Below are 14505 nucleotides of genomic sequence, written 5' to 3'. Positions count from 1 at the left end.
CTAATTAGTTGTCATACCAGTCGCCTGAGATAGATAAGTACAATAGTAATAAAACAATTGGAACCTTTGTGTTGCAGAGTGACCGATTCCTTTCATATTTGACAATATTATCTGTTCTTGTAGCGTGGACGTGTTCATAGATGTTAAGTGCCGCTACTCTCTCAATAATAATTCCTAATGTAGGGAAATAATTTTTTTTCTTCCAAAATGTTGCTTTTAGATGGTTTGTAGTAATTAAAATATGTGATATAATAAATTCATGTTCTTTTAAAAGTGTGTTGATATTTAGTGATAGTATTGTCATTTGTGGGGTGAAAGATATACTAACAACAATAATACCTCAAAAGAGCGTTTCAACCTGATTCCAGAGGGCGGTGATTGTATTACACTCCCAAAACAGATGAGATGACCAGTATGCCCACATTCTCTCCAATATAGGGCAGATTTGGAGGGAAAAATTGTGCAAGACATGGACAATATTCCTAGTCTTCCAAATAGATCAGTTATGAGGTTTCTTTAAAAGGGCGTATATGGCAGGCTCGGACTGGCCCACAGGAGAACAGGAGAATCCTCCGGTGGGCCACCACCCTCTTATATTAGCAGTACTTGGTATAATACGCTTGATTCACTAGGTACAGACAAAGGCTGCATCTTAACAATCAACCCACTTTATTCTATAGAAATTTGTGAATGAGAGTAAAGTCCTATTAGCTGAGAAGTGGGGCCCTGGAGTTAACGTTTCTGGTGGGCCCGTCGCACCCCAGTCCGACACTGGTGTATCGGCTTTGGTATGGGAGAATTTTGGAATTTCTTTCTCTTATTAAAATTGGTCAGATATCTCTTTATATGTACGTAAAGTGCAAAATCTATATCATCAAACGTATATGTGTCTTGTAGAAGTTAACAGGGGCCTAATTCTTTGTTGTGGTCTAAAAAAAAAAAGATTTGAAATAAATTTGACTCCATTTAGTTTCCATTCCTTTATTCGTAGGTGTGGTAAGATTCTTTCTAGGATTTTTATCGGAATTTCATATCTAAAAGGAGACAATTTTAGAGACTTTTGTAACGTTCTCTGTGTGTGAATAGTTGCAATCATAGCTGGAGATTTTGGAAGGGTCAGGCTATTATCTATTATGTGTGCTAGGATGAGATTTTTCAGATGATTATTTTTGACAGATGCTTTCTCCAGGAGCACCTAACCTGAGGTTATGTCGGGTAAGGTCCACTGATGACTTTGTTTAAGTAAAGTCGCTACATAATTCTGAATGTTTGGGACACCAAAACCACCATATATTGGCTTCCTTTGAACTGTCAGAAAGTTTGTTAACCATTCAGGTGCTTCTCATAAATAAATGCAGAGTAGAGTTTAAAAAAAAAAAAAATTCACTGAAATATTGCTTTAGTCCTAATATTAATATTAATTTTCACAAGGGGTAATAGGAGAAGATTAACACCACAATTTATTATGTAATTTCTACCAAATGCAGTATTACCCCGTATGTGGCCAGAAACTACGATTTCGGCACTCAGCAGGACTCAGAAGATAAAGGGCACCATTTGATTTTTGGAGAAAAATTTTGCCAGGAATAAATTGAGCAAGCCACGTCAAATTTACAGAGCAACGAAGGTCCTGAGACAGTATAAAACACCATAAGTGACTCCATGTTTCCTGAAAAATGTAGCTTTAGCCTTACATTTTTAATTTTACAAAGGGTAATCTCAGACAGATGTCTGTCCAGCCTCTGTGTGAAGACTTCCATTGAAGGAGAACTCACCACGTCTCAAGGCCGTCTGTTCCACTCATTGATCACCCTAACCATCAAAAAGTTTTTTCTAATATCTAATCTGTGTCTTCTCCCTTTCAGTTGTTCTTAGGATAGGTCATCAAAGATGAAGCAGTGGACAACATTTTTAAATGCAGCAGATTTTCTTCACCCAAAACCCCCTCAACATTTACTTTGTGTGAACACAGCCTTACAGACGTGTTTGATAAAATGGCATTTAAAAAAATACAGCTCATCTTGAAAAAAGCAAAACTTTATATAATAAAAAAAAATTCTATTTAATTGGAGCAGTATTATAGTAGTTACACACTTGTATATGGGGAGCAGTATTATAGTAGTTACCGTATATACTCGAGTATAAGCCGAGAGACCTATGGGAGTGGGGTCGCGTCCATATTCATTACTTTAATGAGCGGTACCACGTGATCGCTGAACACAGGAACAAGCTGCCGGCATCAGAGACAATCTCAGAAGCAGGGACCGCGCCGGGAGCAGGTGAGTATGATGTAACAGCCGCCACTCCCCCTCCCCGCCGACCCCCTGGGACAATGACTCGGGTATAAGCCGAGAGGGGCACTTTCAACCTAAAAAAATGGGCTGAAAATCTCGGCTTATACTCGAGTATATACGGTATATTCTTGTACATAGGGGCAGTATTATAGTAGTTATATTCTTGTACATAGGGGCAGTATTATAGTAGTTATATTCTTGTACATAGGAGCATTATTATAGTAGTTATATTCTTATACATAGGAGCAGTATTATAGTAGTTATATTCTTATACATAGGAGCAGTATTATAGTAGTTATATTCTTGTACATAGGAGCAGTATTATAGTAGTTATATTCTTATACATAGGAGCAGTATTATAGTAGTTATATTCTTGTACATAGGGGGCAGTATTATAGTAGTTATATTCTTGTACATAGGGGGCAGTATTATAGTAGTTATATTCTTGTACATAGGGGCAGTATTATAGTAGTTATATTCTTATACATAGGGGCAGTATTATAGTAGTTATATTCTTATACATAGGAGCAGTATTATAGTAGTTATATTCTTATACATAGGGAGCAGTATTATAGTAGTTATATTCTTATACATAGGGGCAGTATTATAGTAGTTATATTCTTATACATAGGGGCAGTATTATAGTAGTTATATTCTTATACATAGGAGCAGTATTATAGTAGTTATATTCTTGTACATAGGGGGCAGTATTATAGTAGTTATATTCTTGTACATAGGGGGCAGTATTATAGTAGTTATATTCTTATACATAGGGGCAGTATTATAGTAGTTATATTCTTATACATAGGAGCAGTATTATAGTAGTTATATTCTTATACATAGGAGCAGTATTATAGTAGTTATATTCTTATACATAGGGGCAGTATTATAGTAGTTATATTCTTATACATAGGGGCAGTATTATAGTAGTTATATTCTTGTACATAGGAGCAGTATTATAGTAGTTATATTCTTGTACATAGGGGGCAGTATTATAGTAGTTATATTCTTGTACATAGGGGCAGTATTATAGTAGTTATATTCTTATACATAGGGGCAGTATTATAGTAGTTATATTCTTATACATAGGAGCAGTATTATAGTAGTTATATTCTTGTACATAGGGGGCAGTATTATAGTAGTTATATTCTTGTACATAGGGGGCAGTATTATAGTAGTTATATTCTTGTACATAGGGGCAGTATTATAGTAGTTATATTCTTATACATAGGGGCAGTATTATAGTAGTTATATTCTTATACATAGGAGCAGTATTATAGTAGTTATATTCTTATACATAGGGGCAGTATTATAGTAGTTATATTCTTGTACATAGGAGCAGTATTATAGTAGTTATATTCTTGTACATAGGAGCAGTATTATAGTAGTTATATTCTTGTACATAGGAGCAGTATATAGTAGTTATATTCTTGTACATATGGGCAGTATTATAGTAGTTATATTCTTGTACATAGGAGCAGTATTATAGTAGTTATGTTCTTATACATAGGAGCAGTATTATAGTAGTTATATTCTTGTACATAGGGGGCAGTATTATAGTAGTTATATTCTTGTACATAGGGGGCAGCATTATAGTAGTTATATTCTTGTACATAGGGACAGTATTATAGTAGTTATATTCTTGTACATAGGGGGCAGCATTATAGTAGTTATATTCTTGTACATAGGGGGCAGTATTATAGTAGTTATATTCTTGTACATAGGGGCAGTATTATAGTAGTTATATTCTTGTACATAGGAGCAGTATTATAGTAGTTACATTCTTATACATAGGAGCAGTATTATAGTAGTTATATTCTTGTACATAGGGGGCAGTATTATAGTAGTTATATTCTTGTACATAGGAGCAGTATTATAGTAGTTATATTCTTATACATAGGAGCAGTATTATAGTAGTTATATTCTTGTACATAGGGGGCAGTATTATAGTAGTTATATTCTTGTACATAGGGGGCAGTATTATAGTAGTTATATTCTTGTACATAGGGGGCAGTATTATAGTAGTTATTTTCTTGTACATAGGAGCAGTATTATAGTAGTTATATTCTTGTACATAGGGGGCAGTATTATAGTAGTTATATTCTTGTACATAGGGGGCAGTATTATAGTAGTTATATTCTTGTACATAGGGGCAGTATTATAGTAGTTATATTCTTGTACATAGGAGCAGTATTATAGTAGTTATATTCTTATAAATAGGAGCAGTATTATAGTAGTTATATTCTTATACATAGGGGCAGTATTATAGTAGTTATATTCTTGTACATAGGAGCAGTATTATAGTAGTTATATTCTTGTACATAGGGGCAGTATTATAGTAGATATATTCTTGTACATAGGAGCAGTATTATAGTAGTTATATTCTTGTACATAGGAGCAGTATTATAGTAGTTATATTCTTGTACATAGGAGCAGTATTATAGTAGTTATATTCTTGTACATAGGAGCAGTATTATAGTAGTTATATTCTTGTACATAGGGGCAGTATTATAGTAGTTATATTCTTGTATATAGGAGCAGTATTATAGTAGTTACATTCTTGTATATAGGGGCAGTATTAAGTAGTTACATTCTTGTACATAGGAGCAGTATTATAGTAGTTACATTCTTGTACATAGGAGCAGTATTATAGTAGTTATATTCTTGTACATAGGAGCAGTATTATAGTAGTTATATTCTTGTACATAGGGGCAGTATTATAGTAGTTATATTCTTGTACATAGGGGCAGTATTATAGTAGTTATATTCTTGTACATAGGGGCAGTATTATAGGTGTTATATTCTTGTACATAGGAGCAGTATTATAGTAGTTATATTCTTGTACATAGGGGCAGTATTATAGTAGTTATATTCTTGTACATAGGGGCAGTATTATAGTAGTTATATTCTTGTACATAGGGGCAGTATTATAGTAGTTATATTCTTGTACATAGGGGCAGTATTATAGTAGTTATTTTCTTGTACATAGGGGCAGTATTATAGTAGTTATATTCTTGTACATAGGAGCAGTATTATAATAGTTATATTCTTGTACATAGGGGCAGTATTATAGTAGTTATATTCTTGTACATAGGAGCAGTATTATAATAGTTATATTCTTGTACATAGGAGCAGTATTATAGTAGTTATATTCTTGTACATAGGAGCAGTATTATAGTAGTTATATTCTTGTACATAGGAGCAGTATTATAGTAGTTATATTCTTGTACATAGGGGCAGTATTATAGTAGTTATATTCTTGTATATAGGAGCAGTATTATAGTAGTTATATTCTTGTATATAGGGGCAGTATTATAGTAGTTACATTCTTGTACATAGGGGCAGTATTATAGTAGTTATATTCTTGTACATAGGAGCAGTATTATAGTAGTTATATTCTTGTACATAGGGGCAGTATTATAGTAGTTATATTCTTGTACATAGGAGCAGTATTATAGTAGTTATATTCTTGTACATAGGGGCAGTATTATAGTAGTTATATTCTTGTACATAGGGGCAGTATTATAGTAGTTATATTCTTGTACATAGGAGCAGTATTATAATAGTTATATTCTTGTACATAGGAGCAGTATTATAGTAGTTATATTCTTGTACATAGGGGCAGTATTATAGTAGTTATATTCTTGTACATAGGAGCAGTATTATAGTAGTTATATTCTTGTACATAGGAGCAGTATTATAGTAGTTATATTCTTGTACATAGGGGCAGTATTATAGTAGTTATATTCTTGTACATAGGGGCAGTATTATAGTAGTTATATTCTTGTACATAGGGGCAGTATTATAGTAGTTATATTCTTGTACATAGGGGCAGTATTATAGTAGTTTTATTCTTGTACATAGGGGCAGTATTATAGTAGTTATATTCTTGTACATAGGGGCAGTATTATAGTAGTTATATTCTTGTACATAGGGGCAGTATTATAGTAGTTTTATTCTTGTACATAGGGGCAGTATTATAGTAGCTATATTCTTGTATATAGGGGGCAGTATTATAGTAGTTATATTCTTATACATAGGAGCAGTATTATAGTAGTTATTTTCTTGTACATAGGAGCAGTATTATAGTAGTTATATTCTTGTACATAGGAGCAGTATTATATTAGTTATATTCTTGTACATAGGGGCAGTATTATAGTAGTTATATTCTTATGCATAAAGAAATTATCTTGAGATGTTGTTCGGTGCCCTACAAGGGAAAATTAGAACAAAAAAATGTGTTTAGTATATCTAAATTACAACACGTCTTTCTCATGATTCTTGCCCTGTCAGTTGTTGCTTTTGTCTGTCTTTACCCCATAGTCTCAGCATCTGTAGCTTCTTGGAATTCTTGAACATTTGTGACAATAAGGAAATGAGAATATCCATTACCTCTTCAGGCATCTCCAGTGTTTGCTGCCTACTGTCTTCTTTTCGGCTAATTCTGGGTTTAGTTCACCTCTGACTCTGGTAAATTTATGATTTCTAGGGGCATCACTCATCTTTCTATATAATCTCAGTGTCATAAATGACTTTATACAGCTGCATCCTCTTCTCTGTCCCAACTGCTTTGTTTCTCAGTTTGTAGCTCCACCATGGACCGTATTCACGTTGCCTATTTCTTGGTGTCCTCTTGTTGAGAAATACAGGCAGATACTTGAAGGCTACAGGCAGTCACCTAAAGATTGGATTTAGATTTATTTTTTGTTTAATAATTTTGCATTTTATTTGTTACTGTTTGTCACAGTTACTGTTATTCAACCATAAAAAGACCACTGAGTACAAAAGTCAGAAAAAAAGTCTTATGAATTACACTATTACCTATCTGCCCTACCAAAATAGTAACACTAAGAATTAAAGTAAGGGGCTTGCCCATTATCTACTCAAACCCCATTTCTGCACCTACGTGTGTTTCGCTTTCCTCTTCTTCAGGGGGTCACTCATGTAATTACCTTCTCTCCTATAATTACCTTCTCTCCTATAATTACCTGCTCCGACTGACTGTGGCACCACTAGTTGGTATGGTGCAAGCATGATGAAACCAGCCTCATAACTCTGTCCTACAGCCGTCCGTTACACTGCGGTGTACGTTAGTAGAGCGATGTCTCCAAATTACATCACAGGCGTGCACTAAGCGAAACACCATGCATGTGCACCAAGGAGGCATTTTATTGTGGCCCCTAAATGTCTCCATATTGTCTGTGTATAATTAATATTTCTCATTGTAAATTCTCATTCCTAAAATCAATGTGTGGCCTGAGTTCTGTGTTCATACACAAGTAATCATCACTCTCCACACAACCTACGGTGTTTTTAACCCCTTAACGACCGCCGATACACCTTTTAACGGCGGTAGTTAAGGGTAGTTAAACCACAGCGCCATTAATTACCGGCGCTGTGGAAAAAGTGTATAACGCCCCCAGAGTCTTTTTTTCTCCGGTGTCTCGACTGCCAGGGGTAGCCGAGACCCCAGAGAACATGATTCGGGTCGGTTTTTACCGACCCCGGGTTGCGATTGCCAGTAATTAACCGTTTACCGGCAGCCGCAAAAAAAAAAAAGTGCAATTTGCCATTTATTTCTCTGTCCTCTGATGTGATCGCACATCAGAGGAGAGAGAAATAGGGTCCCCGATTCCCCCCCCCTGATACTTACCGGTGTCTCCCGGTGTTCGTGGGTCCTCCCACTTTCTCCTCCATGGGCGCCGCCCTCTTTACACGGCAGATCTTGGGGTCTCGGCTTCCGGGGGTAGCCGAGACCCCAAAGAACATATTTCGGGTCGGTTCTTCGGTTCTTACTGACCCGGTTTTGCGATCGTCACCAATAATGGTGTAGCGGTGGCCGCAAAGAAAAAAAAAGAAAGTCCGATGTGCCATGTAATTTCTCTCTCCTCTGATGTGATAGCACATCAGAGGAGAGAGAAATAGGGTCCTCAATCGCCCCCCCATGCTTAGCAGTGTTTCCCGGTGCTCCTCGGCCCTCCTGCTTCCTCCACTGGGCGTCGCCATCTTTATCAGGGAAAAAATGGTGGGCATGTGCGCAGTGCGCCCGCCGAGATCTGCCCGCAGGCATCCGGCAACAATTGGAAGATTTTTCCTATTGGTTCATTTTGGTCACTGTGATAAACCCTATCACAGTGATCAAAATAAAAAAAATAGTAAATAAGCCCCCCACACTTTATCACCCCCTCAGTTAGGGAAAAATAATAAAACAAAGAAAATGTATTTATTTCCATTTTCCCATTAGAGTTAGGGTTGGGGCTAAAATTAGGGTTAGGGTTGAGGCTAAAATTAGGGTTAGGGTTGGGGCTAAAATCAGGGTTAGGGTTGGGGCTAAAAACGGGCGGCAATAATTCTACGGAGCACCGTACGCTGTATGGCCGTGAGGGCTGTATTTATGGCTGTGAAAAAATATTGAGCCTGCTTGATATTTTTCATGGCTAAAGGACACATCCCCCATTGTAATTCAATGGGGCCACAAAAAGAACGGAAGGTTGTTTTTGCGGTGCACCGGGACTTCCAGTTTTGCGGACCGCCGTTTTTTTTCCATTACTTTTTCCATAGCATTGCAAACCCGAAAAACGGCAATCCGCAAGTTTTTTGTGGTCCATTATTGCGGCAGACCATGAAAATTGCGGCAATACAGCCTGCAATAACGGACCGCAAAAAACCCGGTAAGTGTAAAAGAAGCCTTAGGTTTGGGATTAGGGTTAGGCTTGGGATTAGAGTTAGGGTTAGGTTTGGGATTAGGGTTGTGATTAGGGTTAGGGGTGTGTTGGGGATAGGGTTGTGATTAGGGTTAGGGGTGTGTTGGGGATAGGGTTGTGATTAGGGTTATGGTTAGGATTAGGGTTAGGGGTGTGTTGGGGTTCGGGTTGGAGTTAGAATTGGGGGTTTCCACTGTTTAGGTACATCAGGGGGTCTCCAAACGTGACATGGCTCCACCATTGATTCCAGCCAATTTTGCATTGAAAAAGTCAAATACTCAGGACAAATTGCACAACAACTTTCATGGTCCAATTTCTCCTGCTACCCTTGTGAAACTAAAAATTGGGGGGTGAAAAGATCATTTTGTGCTGTGAAGCACTTGTTGGGTCAAAGTGCTCACCACACATCTAGATAAGTTCCTTAAGGGGTCTACTTTCCAATGTGGTGTCACTTGTGGGGGGTTTCAATGTTTAGGCACATCAGGGGCTCTCCAAACCCAACATGGCATCCCATCTCAATTCCAGTCAATTTTGCATTAAAAAGTCAAATGGCGCTCCTTCCCTTCCGAGCTCTGCCATGCGCCCAAACAATGGTTTACACCCACATATGGGGTATCAGCGTACTCAGGACAAATTGCACAACAATTTTTGGGGTCCAATTTCTTCTCTTACCCTTGGGAAAATAAAAAAATTGGGGGCGAAAAGATCATTTTTGTGAAATAATATGATTTTTTATTTTGACGGCTCTGCATTATAAACTTTTGTGAAGCACTTGGTGGGTCAAAGTGCTCACCACACATCTAGACAAGTTCCTTAGGGGGTCTACTTTCCAAAATGGTGTCACTTGTGGGGGGTTTCAATGTTTAGGCACATCAGGGGCTCTCCAAACGCAACATGGCGTCCCATCTCAATTCCAGTCAATTTTGCATTGAAAAGTAAAATGGCGCTCCTTTCCTTCCGAGCTCTGCCATGCGCCCAAACAGTGGTTTACCCCCACATATGGGGTATCAGCGTACTCAGGACAAATTGTACAACAACTTTTGGGATCCATTTTCTCCTGTTACCCTTGGTAAAATAAAACAAATTGGAGCTGAAATAAATTTTGTGTGAAAAAAAGTTAAATGTTCATTTTTATTTAAACATTCAAAAAATTCCTGTGAAACACCTGAAGGGTTAATAAACTTATAATCTTCTTGAATGTGGTTTTGAGCACCTTGAGGGGTGCAGTTTTTAGAATAATGTCACACTTGGTTATTTTCTATCATATAGACCCCTCAAAATGACTTCAAATGAGATGTGGTCCCTAAAAAAAAATGGTGGTGTAAAAATGAGAAATTGCTGGTCAACTTTTAACCCTTATAACTCCCTAACAACAAAAAATTTTGATTCCAAAATTGTGCTGATGTAAAGTAGACATGTGGGAAATGTTACTTATTAAGTATTTTGCGTGACATATCTCTGTGATTTAAGGGCATAAAAATTCAAAGTTAGAAAATTGCTAAATTTTCAAAATTTTCACCAAATTTCCATTTTTTTCACAAATAAATGCAAGTTATATCGAATAAATTTTACCACTATCATGAAGTACAATATGTCACGAGAAAACAGTGTCAGAATCGCCAAGATCCATTGAAGCGTTTTAGAGTTATAACCTCATAAAGAGACAGTGGTCAGAATTGTAAAAATTGGCCCGGTCATTAACGTGCAAACCACCCTCGGGGCTTAAGGGGTTAAGGGGTCTAGATTCCAAAATGGTGTCACTTGTGGGGGGTTTCTACTGTTTAGGCACATCAGGGGCTCTCCAAACGCGACATGGCGTCCGATCTCAATTCCAGCCAATTCTGCGTTGAAAAAGTAAAATGGCGCTCCTTCTCTTCCAAGCTGTGCCGTGCGCCCAAACAGGGGTTTACCCCCACATATGGGGTATCAGCGTACTCAGGAGAAATTGCACAACATCTTTGGTGGTCTAATTTCTCCTGTTACCATTGTGAAAATAAAAATTTGGGGGCGAAAAGATCAAAAAAGTTTCCCAAATGGTGTCACTTGTGGGGGGTTTCCACTGTTTAGGCACATCAGGGGCATCCTAAACACAACATGGCGTCCGATCTCAATTCCAGCCAATTCTGAGTTGAAAAAGTCAAACGGCGCTCCTTCTCGTCCGAGCAGGAGAAATTGCACAACAAATTTTGTGGTTCATTTTCTCTTTTTACACTTGTGAAAATAAAAAAAATTGGTTCTGAAGTAAAATGTTTGTAAAAAAAAAGCAAAATGTTATTTTTTTCCTTACACATTGCTTCACTTCCTGTGAAGCACGTAAAGAGTTCATAAAATTCTTGAATATAGTTTTGAGTACCTTGAGGGGTGCAGTTTTTAGAATGGTGTCACTTTTGCGTATTTTCAGCCATATGGACCCCTCAAAGTGACTTTAAATGTGAGATGGTCCCTAAAAAATGGTTTTGTGAATTTTGTTGTAAAAAATGAGAAATTGCTGGTCCACTTTTAACCCTTATAACTTCCTAACAAAAAATAATTTGTTTCCAAAATTGTGCTGATGTAAAGTAGACATGTGGGAAATGTTATTGATTAACTATTTTGTTTGACATCACTCTGATTTAAGGGCATAAAAAATAAAAGTTTGAAAATTGCAAAATGTAATTTTTTTTGCCACATTTCCATTTTTTTCATAAATAAATGCAAGTAATATCGAAGAAATATTACCACTAACATGAAGTACAATATGTAATGAAAAAACATTCTCAGAATCAGTGGGATCCGTTAAAGCGTTTCAGAGTTACAACTTCATAAAATGACAGTGGTCAGAATTGTAAAAATTGGCTTGGTCATTAAAGGGAACCTGTCACCCCCAAAATGGCTGGTGAGGTAAGCTCACCAGCATCAGGGGCTTATCTACAGCATTCTGTAAGGGCTGTCCCACACGTCCAGATAATTCCGGTACCGGAATAAATCGGTACCGGAGTTATCCGTGTCCGTGTGCCTGGGAACTCACGGAGGCCATACGTGCGGCACACGTGTGCCGCCCGTATGGCGAGTGGGTACCACACGGAGCGTGTGGTACCCACTCTGCATGGTGCTGAAGCTGCGATTCATATCTTCCCTGCAGCAACGTTTGCTGTAGAGAAAATATGAAGAATAGTGTTTAAAATAAAGATCCATGTGTCCGCCGCCCCCCCACCCCCTGTGCGCCCCCCCCCCACCCCCTGTGCGCCCCCCCGCTGGTCAGAAAATACTTACCCGCTCCCTCGCTGCTTCCTGGTCTGGCCGCGGCTTCTCCTGCATGCGGTCACGTGGGCCCGATCATTTACAGTCATGAATATGTGGCTCCACCTCCCATAGGGGCGGAGCCGACTATTCATGATTGTAAATGATCGGCCCCACGTGACCGCATACAGTAGGAGGCGCGGCCAGACCAGGAAGGAGCGAGGGAGCGGGTGAGTATTTTCTGACCAGCGGGGGGGGGGGCGCACAGGGGGTGGGGGGGTGGCGGACACATGGATCTTTATTTTTAACACTATTCTTCATATTTTCTCTACAGCAAACGCTGCTACAGGGAAGATATGAATACCGGCTTCAGCACCATGTGGGGGGGATAGCGCTTACTGTAGCGCTGTCTCCTGCACGCACACGGACCCCAGACGGAGAATGTCCGTGTGAGGTCCGTGTTTTACGCGGACCCATTGACTCTATTGGGTCCGTGTAAAACGTGCGCTCCCACGAACACTGACATGTCTCCGTGTTTGGCACACGGAGACACGGTCCGCAAAAAATCAATGACATCTGAACAGATGCATTGATTTTTATGTGTCTACGTGTGTCAGTGTCTCCGGTACGTGAGGAAACTGTCACCTCACGTACCGGAGCCACTGACGTGTGAAACCGGCCTAATGCTGTAGATAAGCCCCCGATGTTACCTGAAAGAGGAGAAAAAGACGTTAGATTATACTCACCCAGGAGCAGTCCCGGTGCGGTCAGGTCGGATGGGTGTCTCCGGTCCGCTCCGGCGCCTCCCATCTTCATTCCATGTCGTCCTCTTCGGGTCTTTACGCCGCGGCTCCGGCGCAGGCGTACTTTGTCTGCCCTGTTGAGGGCAGAGCAAAGTACTGCAGTGCGCAGGCACCGGAAAGGTCAGAGAGGTCTAATGCTGTTGACCCTAATAAAACCGTCCCTCATCATTGATCAGACAGCCAGGTTGTAGCACAGATCAGCTATGCTAAGCTCACCTGAGCTGTGTTTTGCCAGCCCTGAAGATCCCACAGACACCAGCTGCAGATGTATCTAATGAGATGATCTAATGAGATGGTCTAATTCATGAAAAACAGATGCAACTAATGACCCTGTCTATAGAAACCGTCCCAAGACGCCCTCACAGCCTTCTCATTGCACTGACAACCAGTTTCCAGCACAGCTCAGCTAGGCTTAGCTCTACTATGTGTGCAGTGCAGAGCATGATCTGCTGTGAAGACCCCCACAAACCTTCAATTAAATGTGGAGTTTGCAAATAGCACTGAATGTTGGTCAAAGAGTGGGTCATAAGTCAGTACAGGGAAAATTATAAGTGGTCACCTCATCCATATTCCAGCCTTTTCTTGCTGTTTACTATCACAATGATTATTTCATGTGAATATACAGCTCTGGCAAAAATTAGGAGACCACCACATCAAATCCCTGTCATGGCCGCCCAATCTCCAGACCTGAACCCCACTGAAAACCTCTGGAATGTAATCAGGAGGATGATGGATAGTCACAAGCCATCACACAAAGAAGAACTGCTGACATTATTGTACCAGGAGCGGCATAAGGTCACCCAGGAGCAGAGTGAGAGACTGGTGGAAAGCTGCCAAGACGCAGGAAAGCTGGGATTAACAATCATGGTTATTCCACAAAATATTGATTTCTGAAATAAAACATTAACATTGTTGTTTCTAAATTATTATGGACTTGTTTTTTTTTGTTGTTGTTGTTTTTTTTTTGCATTATTTGAGGTCTGCAAGCAATGCATTTTTTTTGTTATTTTGACCATTTCTCCTTTTCAGAAAAAATACAAAATTTATTGCTTGGAACTTCGGAGACATGTTGTCAGAAGTTTATAGAATAAATTAACAGTTTACATTTTAATCAAAAATATACCTATAAACTGAACATTTTGCAGCGGTCTCTTAATTTTTGCCAGAGCTGTATATTTTTTAACAAATGTAACCTTATAAATTTTTCATATAAACATGTTTATGCTAATGGCAATAACCTGTACAGTAACTAGTCTACTACACGATTTCTCTCTTTCGCTCTCACCTCTTTGTATTTGTTTGTTTTCTTCTTTCGCTCAGTCTCTCCCCTTCTCTGTTTCTGACTCTTGTCACTCATCCTTTTTTCACTCTCATTTTCTTTCTTGTTTCCTGTCTCTCATCTCTTTCTATATAATGAGATCAATTTTGGTGTATGTGTTCATAAACAATCAATGGTGATAAACATGACTCTATATACTGTAGATT

Source organism: Ranitomeya variabilis, chromosome 6, assembly GCF_051348905.1.
Source record: "Ranitomeya variabilis isolate aRanVar5 chromosome 6, aRanVar5.hap1, whole genome shotgun sequence".
NCBI lineage: Eukaryota > Metazoa > Chordata > Amphibia > Anura > Dendrobatidae > Ranitomeya > Ranitomeya variabilis.
The sequence above is the reverse complement of the archived record's forward strand: the minus strand, read 5'-3'. Positions refer to the sequence as shown.